The sequence below is a fragment of the Felis catus genome, chromosome B2, assembly GCF_018350175.1.
Source record: "Felis catus isolate Fca126 chromosome B2, F.catus_Fca126_mat1.0, whole genome shotgun sequence".
NCBI lineage: Eukaryota > Metazoa > Chordata > Mammalia > Carnivora > Felidae > Felis > Felis catus.
The window spans coordinates 9917239-9931005 of record NC_058372.1 but is presented as its reverse complement, the minus strand read 5'-3'; the positions used below and the strand labels follow the sequence as shown (position 1 = coordinate 9931005).

At 40.2% G+C, this 13767-nt stretch overlaps 1 long non-coding RNA gene across 2 annotated transcripts in view; it reads right to left on the bottom strand.

Moving 5' to 3' along the window:
- LOC111560415 overlaps nt 1-13767 on the bottom strand; it is a 213959-nt gene that overhangs the window by 111447 nt on the left and 88745 nt on the right. For both annotated transcript variants that reach the window (XR_002742170.2, XR_002742171.2), the window contains one exon: nt 12069-12236. This is a non-coding gene — a long non-coding RNA (uncharacterized LOC111560415). The remainder of the gene's footprint in view (nt 1-12068; nt 12237-13767) is intronic.

Genomic DNA, 13767 nt, shown 5'->3' with positions numbered 1-13767 from the left:
AGAGCCCGACGTGGGGCTCGAACTCATGAACCGTGAGGTCATGACCTGAGCTGAAGTCAGAGGCTTAACCTACTCAGCCCCCCCCCCCCCCCGCCCCTGGGCTCCCCTGGAAGGGTATCTTTCAAACAGTCTCATCCCGGACACAACCCGGAAGGAGGAAGAAGGAGCTACTTGCATTTTTCTTATCCTGAGGCTATACTCAATTCAGACATCCTGTCAGGCAAAGTCTGCCCTTTCCAGTCTGCAGCAGCTTGTATTATAACACCAGGTATCACAGTGCATTATTCATCCATTCATTCACTGCTCGACCTTTCTCTCTGGTGTTCTCCTCTTACGTCAGAAACCATCATGGTGACAACAAAATTATTGATGGGAAAAGTTTGCTGAAGAGCCCCGATGTAACTCAATTTCCCTCCACAACTTGAAGGAGACATAGGAATTATCTATACAAGAGAGACAAGAACACAAATATAAAGTTGAGGGTCAATAAAACAACCTCTGCCAATGTTAATGGAAACATGGAAAAGCATCGCTTTCAAAAATGGACCACTAGGAGCCCTTCTTCTCATGTACCAATGTAACTTTTTTCCTCCAGTGATAGCCATGACTTTGTATCCTTTCTGTAGGTAAGAAACAGGAGCTGGGAATTTCAGCCATCTACTTGCTAATTAATATTCCAACCAAAAAAACCCAAAAACCAACAAAATGCTCTGCTATAGATATTAGAAATCGAGCTTCCCACAGGACTGTCACATTGTTTTTAACCCAAAGCTACGATGCCTCGCCTTACAACTCTGAAGGTTTCATTACTGTCTGTTGTGTCTTCATTCTCCTTTGGAACGTCTCCAATTTCCCCAGAAACACAGGTGGTCTTTTGAATAAACAGAACTAACATATTGAGCTCCATAAGCTCTGTGATGAAACGCATTTCTCTTGTTCACAGCTGTTGCTTGCACAGTTGGAATAATGCGCGGCTATGAGGTGGCTACTTAGTGAACTGGAGGTTCCTATTCTGAGCAGAAATTCATGGAAAGGCGTCTTCAGGTAAAGGAGGAGCAGAAAATAACAAGTGGTGCTCCCCGGGGGTCCGTACATTTTCCATTGTCTGTGTGAGGGAAATGAAAATGTGCTTAGGGCTCCGGTGAAGAATTTGCTGGTATTCACCCGACTTCAGACGAAGCCCGTGCTGGGTGGACTTCATTCTATCACAAAATAATTGGCATAGAGGTCCTTGAATCGGCATTCTCTATGCTTCTGGCATTTAATTGGGCTCAAATGGTAGCTGTGATAATATTATTTTGATCACCTCCTGCTCGCTTGACACGAAAAATGTTTGAGGAGCCACAGGATGATGTGAAGTCCATTTTACAATGACACCGGGGTCGATGTTCAAGGGTTTAAATAACATAAACAGAACCGAAAACCAAGCAGGAACAGTGATATTTGTGCTGCAAAGACTTGATAATGGCGAGTGGTGACACGGTCGCAGTCGTGACTCAGCGCACAGCCATCTTGAAATTTCGTCGGCTATGATTCCTCTCCAAATATAAAATTAATTATGAAGTGCTCCAGTGGCTTTCCTTACTAAACTGTACCTTATTACTTATAACAACACAAGAAACTGCTTTAGTAAACCGATGTCAATGCACGCCAAAAAGGTGAAGGGGGACTTCTAATTAAAAAAAAAAAAACTATTAATAACACACAGGCAAATTTTTCTCAGGGGATCTAAAATGACACAGAATATCTACACTGGACTTAACCTGCCGGTCAAGCATAGCATAGAATCTCCTCCTTTCTCACAAAACTCATAAAGTGAAGAACATGATTCAACGTTTATTTATTTTTGGGACAGAGAGAGACAGAGCATGAATGGGGGAGGGGCAGAGGGAGAGGGAGACACAGAATCGGAAACAGGCTCCAGGCTCCGAGCCATCAGCCCAGAGCCCGACGCGGGGCTCGAACTCCCGGACCGCAAGATCGTGACCTGGCTGAAGTCGGACGCTTAACCGACTGCGCCACCCAGGCGCCCCTGAAGAACATGATTAAATAAATATTTATTCTTGAAAACCAAAGAAGAGTATCTCCTTGGATTAGAAAGACATACCTCAAAATAGGAAACAAACAGGAAGCCACAGTGGTAAAAAGAGACCAATGCTTTCAAAAGACTTTATTGCTAAAAAAAAAAAAGAAAAAAGAAAAGAGAAGAGGAGAGAAGAGAAGAGAAGAGAAGAGAAGAAGGAAAAGAAAGAAAGAAAGAAAGAAAGAAAGAAAGAAAGAAAGAAAGAAAGAAAGAAAGAAAGATTTATTGTTGTATATGTGTAAATGTGTGTGTGTGTGTGTGTGTGTGTGTGTTTGCAGGGCAGATTTTATGTAACATTCCATCTAGTTATTTAAAACTTGATCTTTAATTAAGAATCACATAAAACTTGAACCTCTCTGCGTAGCTCAGTCTGTTAAGCGCCCAAATTCAGCTCAGGTCATGATCTCACAGTTCATGGGTTCAAGCCCCGGGTCGGGCTCTGTGCTGACAGCTCAGAGCCTGGAGCCTGCTTGGGATTCTGTGTCTCCCTCTCTCTCTCTGCCCCTCGCCTGCTCATGCTCTGTCTCTCTCTCTCTCTGTCAAAAATAAAATAAACATTAAAAGAAACAAAAAAAACCCCTTGAACTTCTCAAGATTTGGGTTAATGTTGCTACAAGGTGGTCTTATAAGGAAGTTATCATAATCCATAATGGACAGGGCAGAAGTCATTCTTAGAGAATAAAAACACAGCAACAAAACATCAACCAAACATCTAGAAATGTCACACATGAAGTAAAGAAAACAAGGTCTACTTATGGAAGACTTTAAAATGGAAAGACTAGAAATAATGGAGCCGCCCAAAAGGAATTTTTTTAATATGTATATTTTGTATCCAGGGAGATGGTAAGTAAAGATAGACATAGCTTTTTGTTTTTTTTACAGAATGTGGAAAATATAACTTTGACTAGGGTCTGACACATACGAAGCCTGCTATGAAGGTTAGCCATTATTTTCATTCACTACAGTATTTGCTTCATGAAGGCAGAGTATTTATTTACTGCTATATTCTCTAGCACCTAGAAGCATTTCTTATATACAGTAAGATGTAAACAACCAATTTTCAGAGGAAAGGATACATTAGATAATTGCACGTGTGAAAAATTAACAGGTTATTTTTTTAAATTTTTTTAGAGAGAGAGAGTGTGTGTGTGCATGCACAAGAGAGCCGGGGGCAGGGCAGAAGCAGAGGGAAAGAGAGAGAGAATCTTAAGCAGGCTCCTCGCCCAGTGCAGAGACCGATGCAGGGCTGGATCCCACGACCCTGGGATCATGACCTGAGCGGAAATCAACAGTCAGACGCTCAACTGACTAAGCCACCCAGGTGTCCCAACAGTAGGTTATCAAATAAGAGTAGTGGTTATGAAATAAGAGCAGGTTTTTATAAGAACTAACTAGATGTCTTAGATGTGAGTGGCATCATCGTTGAAATAAAAGATTTACAATCAATGGATCAGAAATCAACATCGCTATGGGGGGATCGGAGGTATTGTTGGCCCTAGAAAAGGTGGAAGCATTCTCAGGAAGCCCTCAGAGAAAGAAGCATGTGCACAGCCTGGCCAACAGGGGCTGGGGGATTCTGAGGCTAGCATCTGAGTCGGGAGAACTCAGGAGTCAGGATAGGAACACAGGAGCCGAGGCCAGAGTTGAGGAAATTTGCTAGAAGCAGAAAAGTGCCTAAGTATCATGGAGCCAGAGAGGAAGTAGTATAACGAAAAGGTCTAATAGGTAAGTCTGAGGGAAGACAATCAGATGGAAAGTGTTCTAAATTTCATGTATCATTTAGGATATAGATAAAGGTATTGTTTAGCTTTACATTTTACTGTTAAATATGCACCGTAAAGTTCAATTACCAGTAAGCGATTAAAAATAGAATGTATACGGGCGCCTGGGTGGCTCAGTCAGTTAAGTGTTCGAATTCAATTCAGGTCATGACCTCATAGTTTGTGGGTTTGAGCCCCGCGTCAGGCTCTGTGCTGACAGCTCAGAGCCTGGAGCCCGCTTCGGATTCTGTGTCTCCCTCTCTCTCTGCCCCTGCCCCACTCGTGCTCTGTCTCTCTCTCAAAAACAAATTTTTTTTAATTAAAAAAAAATAGAATGTATAATTTTGAATGAGAGAAAAAATTGAGGAAGAAAAAAAAGTTTAAAAAATTTCAATCCAAAAAGAGTAAGAGGAAAGAAAAACGGGGCGGTTAGAAATTAATGGATAAAGTTGATGAGAACAACAATAAAAACTACCAAATGGACCAAAACCAGGTTTAAGGAAAAAGAGAATCACACTGGATTGAATCAATGTGTTAGTCCTGAAGGACTCACCCCAGTTCAGATCAAATAATTAACTCACAAACAAAATTACCAAAACCACTACTAGTAACATCAGTAAGTATGAACAAGAAATAACAGATTTTGACTGACAGAAACTACAGGTTTCATATCACCAAAATGGACAAATCTCAGAATCTTAATAATGAACGAAAAGAAAGTCCCAGAAGATTTCGTACACAAGTACCCTTTGAATAAGATACACAAATAGGCAAAAGTAAACCATTTACTTTAGGCATATATCCCTGCGTGTTATAAAAATTCTTAAAAACCAAATGAAAAACACAAAACCTATGACAGTTGGGTTAGAGGAACAGAGACAAAAAGGGAACATAGGTACATATGTAAGTTATTGCATAAGTTTCTGTTAACAACTTACTTTGGTGGCATAGTCACACATGTCCACTGTATTATTGTTTAAATTAATTAAAAAATATATATTGGCTAGAGCAATGCTGTTAAAGTGCTCATGAACCAAGGATTAAAATGAACCCAATTCGGTGTACCCAAATCCTTAAAATAAAACCTCAGGGCATGGTCCTCCCAGCTGTAGAGTAAATCAGTCACTTGTAAGATTGGACTGAAGAAGTATTTTAAATGTAGCACAAAAGAGGGGGAAAAAAGATTAAAAGCCATAAGAAAATTTAAAACATTAATAATAGAAAACCCTCTAAACTTGATATTCGTATAATTATCTTTCTAGAAGCAAACAGGAGACAGCATGAAAGATAGGCAATGCTCGGGAAAAAAAATAATAGCCAATTATTTCCCAGAACTGGTAGGAAAAAAAACATGAGCCTTTAGGCTGACAGTGCTCACTAAGGGCCAGGAAGGAAAACAAATATAAAGTCTCACTCAAAATGCCATAAGCACAAACACAACTATAAAGAGGAGGAAAAAAAATCACAAAATCCACCAGAGAGAAAAGAAAGATTATCTTCAAAAATAAGAATGAGACTGGCATCAGACTGCTTCGCAGTACCACAGAATGTAAGAAAGCAGTGGAAAAATATTTCTAGGTCCTGGTAGAAAATAACTTTGAGCCTAGAATTCAAGGCACAATAAAAATGCAAGAGTAAAAGTTAAATGAAGGTATTTTAATATGTTTAAGCACTTCGAAATTGTGCCATCCGCAGACTCTCACAGAAATAAACTCTTCCAACAAGAAAAGAAGTAAACACAAAAGGGAACAACATAGATTTAAAAAAAAATGTACTGGTAAACAATATATGAGTAGTAAGTTGAACAAATAATAATAATAATAATAAAACTATTTGAATAATTAGTTGACATTAAAATTCCAGATGATAGCATGGACTATGGTGGGTTTCTGTTTTTGTTTTTTTTGAGGGGGGTGGTGGTTAGCGAGGGGAATCCAGAGTAAAAACATTCTAACAATTTTAACATCCTTAAGAGGGTGAGAAAGTAACCAGACTTTATTCGAAATGCTCATGTTTATTTATGTTTGTTAAAAATGTACAGGTGAAGGGGCGCCTGGGTGGTTCAGTCAGTTGAGCGTCCAACTTCCCGCTCGGGTCATGATCTCGGGGTTCATGAGTTCGAGCCCCACATCAGACTCTCTGCTCTCAGTGCAGAACCCACTGCAGATCCTTTCTCTCTCTCTCTCTCTCTCTCTCTCTCTCTCTCTCTCTCTCTCTCAAAAATAAATAAACATTTAAAAAATGTACACGTAAAAATAGGATGAAAATTGAAAGTATGGCTTTAAACCAATACAGGAAAAAGTAGAACAAAGAAATCTTGAACAATTCAACAAAAACACAATGGAGAAGAAAAGGAAACAATGACAAAGCACACTACAGGCATACCTCATTTTATTGTACTCTACAGATGCTGCAGTGTTTTGTTTTGTTTTGTTTTGTTTTGCTTTACAAATTGAAGGTTTGTGGCAACCTTGGATCCGGCCAGTCTGTCAGCGCCATTTTTCCAATAGCGTTTGCTCACTTCATGTCTCTGTGTCGGGTTTTGGTGATTCTTGCAACATTGCAAACTTGTTCCTTATTATATTTGTTGTGGTGATTTATGATCAGCGGCTTTGATCTTTCACGTTACTCTTGTAATTGTTCTGGGGCACCACGAACCGTACCCACGTAAGATGGCAGAATTGATTGATAAATGCGTGTGTTCTGACTGCTCCACTGACCAACCATTCTCCCATTCTCTCTCCCTTCCCTATTCTCTGAGACACGACAGTATTGAAACTAGGCCAATTAATCATCCAACAGTGGGCTCTACGTGTTCAAATGAAAGAAGAATCACACATCTTTCACTTGAAATCGAAAGCTAGAAATGATTAAGCTCAGTGAGGAAGGCGTGTTGAAATCTGAGACAGACTGAGAGCGGGGCCTCTTGCACCAACCAGTCAGCCATGTCATGAACACAAAGAAAACTTCTTGACGGAAGTGAAAAGTGCTACGTCCGTGAACACACAAATGATAAGAAAGGGAAACAGGCTTTTTGCTGATACGGAGAAACTTTGAGTGGTCTGGACAGAAGATCAAACCAGCCCCAACATTTCCTTAAGCCAAAGCCTCATCCAAAGTAAGGCCCTAACTCTCTTCAGTTCTGTGAATGCTGAGAGGGGTGAGGAAGCCACAGGAGGAAAGTTTGAAGCTAGGGGAGGTTGGTTCAGGAGGTTTAAGGAAAGAAGCCATCTTCCGATCAGCAAAGTGTAAGGTAAATCATCGAACGCTGATGTAGATGCTGCAGCAAGTTATCCAGAAGATCTAGCTAAGACAGTTAACGAAGGTGGTTACCATAAGATTTTCAATATAGACAAGACAGCCTTCTATTAGAAGAAGATGCCATCCAGGACTTTCAGAGCTGGAGAGAAGTCAATGCCTGGCCTCAAAGGACAGGCTGACTCTCTTGTTAGGGCTAATGCCTCTGCTGACTTGAAGTTGAAGCCAATGCTCATTCACCATTCCAAAAATCATAAGGCCCTTAAGAATGATGCTAAAATCTACTCTGCCTGTGCTCTAGAAAAGGAACAACAAAGCCTGGATGACAGCAAATCTGCTTACGAGCTGGTTTCCTGCATATCTTAAGCCCACTGTAATCATCTAATGCTCAGAAAAAAAATGATCCCATTCAAAATATTACTTTTCGTTGACAACGCACTTGGTTACCCAGAGCTGGTGGAGATGGACGGTGAGATAAATATTATTTTCATGTCTGCTAACACAATATCCATTCTGCAGTCCAAGGACCAAGGGGTCATTTTGACTTTCAAATCTTCTTATTGAAGAAATACATTTTATAAGGCTGCTACAGATGGTAATTCCTTTGGTGGATCTTAATGAAGTAAATTAAAAATCTTCTGGAAAAGATTCACTATTCTAGATGCCATGAAGAACATTCATGATTCATAGGAAGAGGCCAAAATATCAACATGAAGAGGACTTTGGAAGCAGTTGATTCCAACCTGCATGGATAACTTTGAGGGGTTCATGACTCCAGGGGAGGAAAGAACCGCGCATGTAATGGAAACAGCCAGAAGTGGAGCCTCAAGATGAGCCTGAATTACCACAGCCTCATGATGAAACTTTAATGGGTGAGGAGGTGCTTCTGAAGGGTGAACAAAGAAAGTGGCTTCTTGAGATGGAATCTCCTCCTGGGGAAAACGCTGTGAAGATTGTTGAAATGACAACAAGGGATGTAGAATATCACATAAACTTTGTTGATCAAGCAGCGGCAGGGTCTGAGAGAATGGACTCCAATTCTCAAAGAAGTTCTACTGTGGGTGAAGTGCTAACACACAGCATCCTCATGACTGGAGCCAAAACGAAGAGTTGGACGCCTAACCAACTGAGCAACCCAGGCGCCCCAGCAATAAAGTCTTTTTTTTTTTTAATTTTTTTTTTCAACGTTTTATTTTATTTTTGGGACAGAGAGAGACAGAGCATGAATGGGGGAGGGGCAGAGAGAGAGGGAGACACAGAATCTGAAACAGGCTCCAGGCTCCGAGCCATCAGCCCAGAGCCTGACGTGGGGCTTGAACTCACGGACCGCGAGATCGTGACCTGGCTGAAGTCGGACGCTTAACCGACTGCGCCACCCAGGCGCCCCTAAAGTCTTTTTAAATTAAGCTACCTACATTGGTTTTTCAGACATAATGTTATTTCACACCTAATACACTACCGTATAGAGTAAATACAACTTCTATACACACTGGGAAACCAAAAAATTCATTTAACTCATTTTATTGCAATATTTGCTTTATTGTGGTGGTCTCGAACCCAACCTGAAATAGCTCTAAGCTGTTCCTATACATTGAAAACACAGGAAAAAAGACACCAGACATAAGACTAAAGATCTTAATAACTGTAGTAAATGTTCATTCTGAGAGAATCTCAGAATATAAAATAGTAGGCAAAAAGGGGCTTTTATAAAATGCACATAGCTGAAGGAGAGAGGAATCTGGGAGACTGAAAACAAGGGAATGGAAAAAAGTGCAAACCAGTCAAATACTAAAAAAAAGGAGAAGGTATAATGATATTAAATCTGACAAAACAGAATCCAAGGAACACAGAGAGACATCTTATATATCAATAAAGGGAAAAATGTAATAATGATAGAAATTTTTGAACTGGAATGAACCCAAATAAAGCTTAAGACATATATATAAAGCAAAACCTGATAGAAACACAAGGAGAAACAGACAAATCCATAATCATAGTGCATATCTGTCATATACTGACAGATCGAGTAGCCAAAAAAAGCAAGGATGTAGAAGATTTGAACATAATAATGAACAAATTTGCTGTAACAGATTTGTAATAGAACTTTGCAACCCTAGAAACAGGGAATGTACATTCTTCTCAGATACACAAAGACCATTCACAAAGACTGCTCTAGACACAAAGGAAGTCTCAACAAATTCCACACTATTAGCACCAAGATGGCTACATTACACAAAATAAAACTAGAAATCAACAAGGAAACAACCTCTGGGGCGCCTGGGTGGCTCAGTCAGTTAAGCGGCCAACTTTGGCTCAGGTCATGATCTCACGGTCCGTGAGTTCGAGCCCCAAGTCGGGCTCTGTGCTGACAGCTCAGAGCCTGGAGCCTGTTTCAGATTCTGTGTCTCCCTCTCTCTCTGCCCCTCCCCCATTCATGCTCTGTCTCTCTCTGTCTCAAAAATAAATAAACGTTAAAAAAAAAAAAAAAAAAAGAAAACAACCTCTTTCCTCCTAACTCCATATCCCTAAGATTTTTCCGTGTGTCAGTAATTAATGAGTTGAGCAGGAAAACAAAATGAAAATTGCATAATATTTAATAATGTGAAAAAAGACTCTATATCAAAGCCAGTGGGATAAAGGCTGTATATGGCCCTTGGAGGAGAATTTACACACATAAAATAACTTCTTAAAAACACTACACATTAAATAAATTGATATTTCTACAGAATATACTACAAAAGGAGTAACAAAGTGAACCCAAGTAAAGCAATGGTAAGAAGTAAAGATAAAACCCCGAAATGATAATAAGCATACCAAAAAAAAAAAAAGAATGAATTAAAGCAAACCCGTGCATCACTTAAAACACTAATGAAATACTTTTGTGAATATGTTAAAGAAAAGAACATTAAGTGGTAATAAGAACAACAATAAATGAGTTCAAAATGAAACACAAGTAAATAAATGTCTCTACAAATCAAAATATTTTTTAAGCGTATTTATTTATTTTGAAAGAGAGAGAGAGAGAGCTAACACTAGTGGAGGAGGGGGAGAGAGAGAGGGAGAGAGAGAGAATTAACTCCAAGCAGATTCTGTAACTGTTAGTGCAGAGCCTCATACAGGGCTCTATCTCATGAGCACTGAGATCAAGACCTGAGCCAAGATAAAAAGTTGGCTCTTAACCAACTTAACCAACTGAGCTGTCCAGGGTGCCCCAAATCAAGATATTTTTAATTTTGGGGGTGCCTGGGTGGCTCAGTCAGTTAAGCATCCGACTTCGGCTCAGGTCATGATCTCACAGTTCCTGGGTTTGAGCCGCGCCCATGGGCTCTGAGCTGACAGCTCGGAGCCTGGAGCCTGCTTCAGATTCTCTGTCTCCGTCTCTGTCCTCCTGGGCTGATGCCATCTCTCTCAAAAATAAATAAATAAACACTTAAAAACAACAACAAAAAAGATAGTTTTAATCTTTCAAAATTGTAACAGAACATTTCAAAATTACCAAGAATCTTGAAAACGTGTATGATAGGGACAGTTTTCTAGAAAAATATAAATTACCAAAGAGAAGTAGAAAGCCTGCACACACTAATTAGCACAAAGCATAGCTTGAAAAAAACAAAATGCCAGCATCCCAGTGTCCCAATGTCACTGGTATCCTTCCAAGCAAGGTTGTATCACCGTAAATACGCTTAACCTGGCCCTATACTCATTTCTAGAAGTGAGGTTCTATGGACACTGACATAAACTATGAATAGGAATTTAATCGGCACCCAAATTTCATGCCTATAGATAATTAACTCCTGGTTGTTCTTGCAAATATGGCAGCCTTTACTAAATTTGTAGTTTTTAAAACGCTAATAACTGTAACAATGGCTGTAATACAGGAATTGCATTCTTATTTAATCTCATTAAATTTATAATTTTCTTGGCCTTGAATTGTTCGTTATTTCACAGGGAGCTTGATTCTCAGATTCCAGATTTAATAACAAATGCCTAAATTGTGTTGATGAGGAAACTGTAAGAGAATAAACTTATAGAACGATACAGAAAAGCTCTTGCCTTTTTTTTTCCAGGTTTTACTCCAGGTTTCTAAGTGAAAGACAGAGTGAGACAGAGACTGTGAGAGGTAAAAGTAAACTTTTAAAGCTACGATTAATATAAATTATTGATCCTGATCATTGCGGTGGTGGCCAGAATAATGGCTTCCCAACGACCATGCCCCAATCCCTAGGACACAGAATGTGTTACCTTACATGGCAAAAGGACTTGCAGATAGGTTAACGTTAAGAACTTCAAGGTAGACAGAACGCAGACAGACAGGTAGACCTGAACTGTCCAGGTGGATCCAGCCTTATCACATGAGCCCTTACAGCACAGAGAGCTTTCCCTAGCTAGAGTCAGAGAGATTCAGTAGAAAGAAAGATGAGAGAGATCCCAAGCGTGAGAAGGGCTTGACACGCCGCCACTGTGGTTCTGAGATGTGAAGGGACCATGCACAATAGTGGAAGAGAGATTTCTAGATGCTAAGGGCTGCCCCTGGCTGACAGCCAGCCAGCAGCTCTCAAATACTGAGGCAGCAGAATTCCACCCACAACCCAAATGTGCTTGGACAGATTCTTCCCCAGAGCCTTCAAAAAGGAATGCAGCCCTCCCATCACCTTGATTTCAGTCCTGTGGGATCCTAAGTAGAGAAACCAGCTGAGCCACAGCTGGCTGCACTTGAACCAGCTGTGTCCAGGCTTCTGACCCACAGGACCCGTGGAGATGAGAAACAAACAATCAAATGAATATTGTTTTACGTCACTGAGTTTGTGGGAATTTTTGCAGCAAGAGAAAATGAATACAACCACCAACGAAAATAACAGATATAAAGATGCAGTGATCTTACTCTCCCCCACAAAAGAGTGGGTGCTCAAATCTTCCTGAGGACTATCCCCAGGACTTAGAGGGTCATCCCCCAATATCAGACTCACCAGTATGAAGAACTTTCCAAAACATCAGCCTTGGCTTTACTTGCGTCAGCAGGTTACGAAGAAGTGAAACCATTCTTTGTTCTGCTAGCATTACACCATATGGTAATGGATCCACGTTCGCTCTTATGTGCCAGATGGCATCGGGACACCAACCGCTTACAGTGTCATCTAAAACATAGAGGTAAGCAAAAATTTAGGAATCCCTGATGTTAAAATGGGAGACAAGACATTATGTGACCGTGTGAAAGTCCGCGATTTTTTTATTTGAACTGACCATGAGCCTATTTCAGGATTTTTGTTCAATTGTGAGTCTGTGCCCTAAATTATACCACTACTAGGCAGTGCTGAAATCATCTTCATTATCTATGACACATTACCAGTCATTAAAGCAATTTGAAATGCTGAGCCTCTCAGCCATCTGCCCTTAGAAATACCCAATTATATTATGCAACCTCCTTAGAAAATTTTGATGGCATAAGGTCTCCCTAACTTGCATCCACACCTTGATAAAAAGGCAGATTTTACCATTTCACATTTCATATTAGTTTGTATCTGACATATTAGTTTGTATCTGACACCAGGTGTACAAATCGGAAGGTAGAAAAACTTTCTAAGAAATTCAAGCTATTCACCCATCATCAACATGAATTCTTTGCCATAAATCTGACTTTTTTGAAAGGTATGTATTATTACAGATTTTTGTCATCACATGATCCTAGAGACATCATATGCAAACAGCCTAGGAATATTTTTTTAGCTGGATACTAAGTGTCTGAAGTTTTAGGTCAGACCATAAAGATGATACAAACAAACAAGTTCTGGAGATGACTTAATAGACGGAGTTGAGAATCAATGTGTTGCTCAATAATCACGAACAGGACTCAGTCCTGAACAGACTTGCAAGCCTATCCAGTCTCCGTCCATGGAGGGCTGGAGGCACATACCCTGAGAACGTTCCATAACCCCTCTGCTGTTAGACAGGAACCTGGATTTCTGCCTCAGTAGGAGAGGGTTCCAAGCCTGTGTTAATTTGGTCCAGAACACGTTAGGTCTAGTCTAGGATTCATGCTAATCATTTGCTCATTAAGAGTTCACCTCTTCAAGGAGATGAATTGCAGAGCCGTTCTTCCTGGTGAAGAAAACTACAAGCAACATTTTCTGTTTAATCATCCCACATTATGTTTTTCTCAGGCAGCCCCTCCCCTTAGTTCGTTTTCAGTTAAAGCCTAGCTGCTTGGAATTTCTGTTCAGCACAGGGACAACCTGATAACAAAGCACAAATTAACTGGCTACAGCTTGATGGTACTCCTGGGGCAAAGGTTGTATGTATGGCAAGAAAGGCTGCTGGTCAAAGTTTGTGCTTTAATTTCTTTTGAATTCCTGCAGTGAGCGGATCATCCAGCGGGCAGTTTGGCAACAAGAAAATGATGAGTTGTTACAGAACCATTCTCTCCTTTCCTGTTTAATCTCACTGTTCCTTAGCAGATTGGGAGAGATACCTTCTGCGGGGGAGAGAGCCTGGTAAATTCTATTCATTCTTTTAAAAATAAAAAATGAATGCTTACCATGTACCAGATGATATAAGAACAAAAATACGGAAGAGTTTCTGCTGCAAATCGTATGTTCTCACGGCTTATAAGGAGACTGCATATACCTTTATAATAAGCAGAATACATTTGGAAATATCATGTCTCTCTCT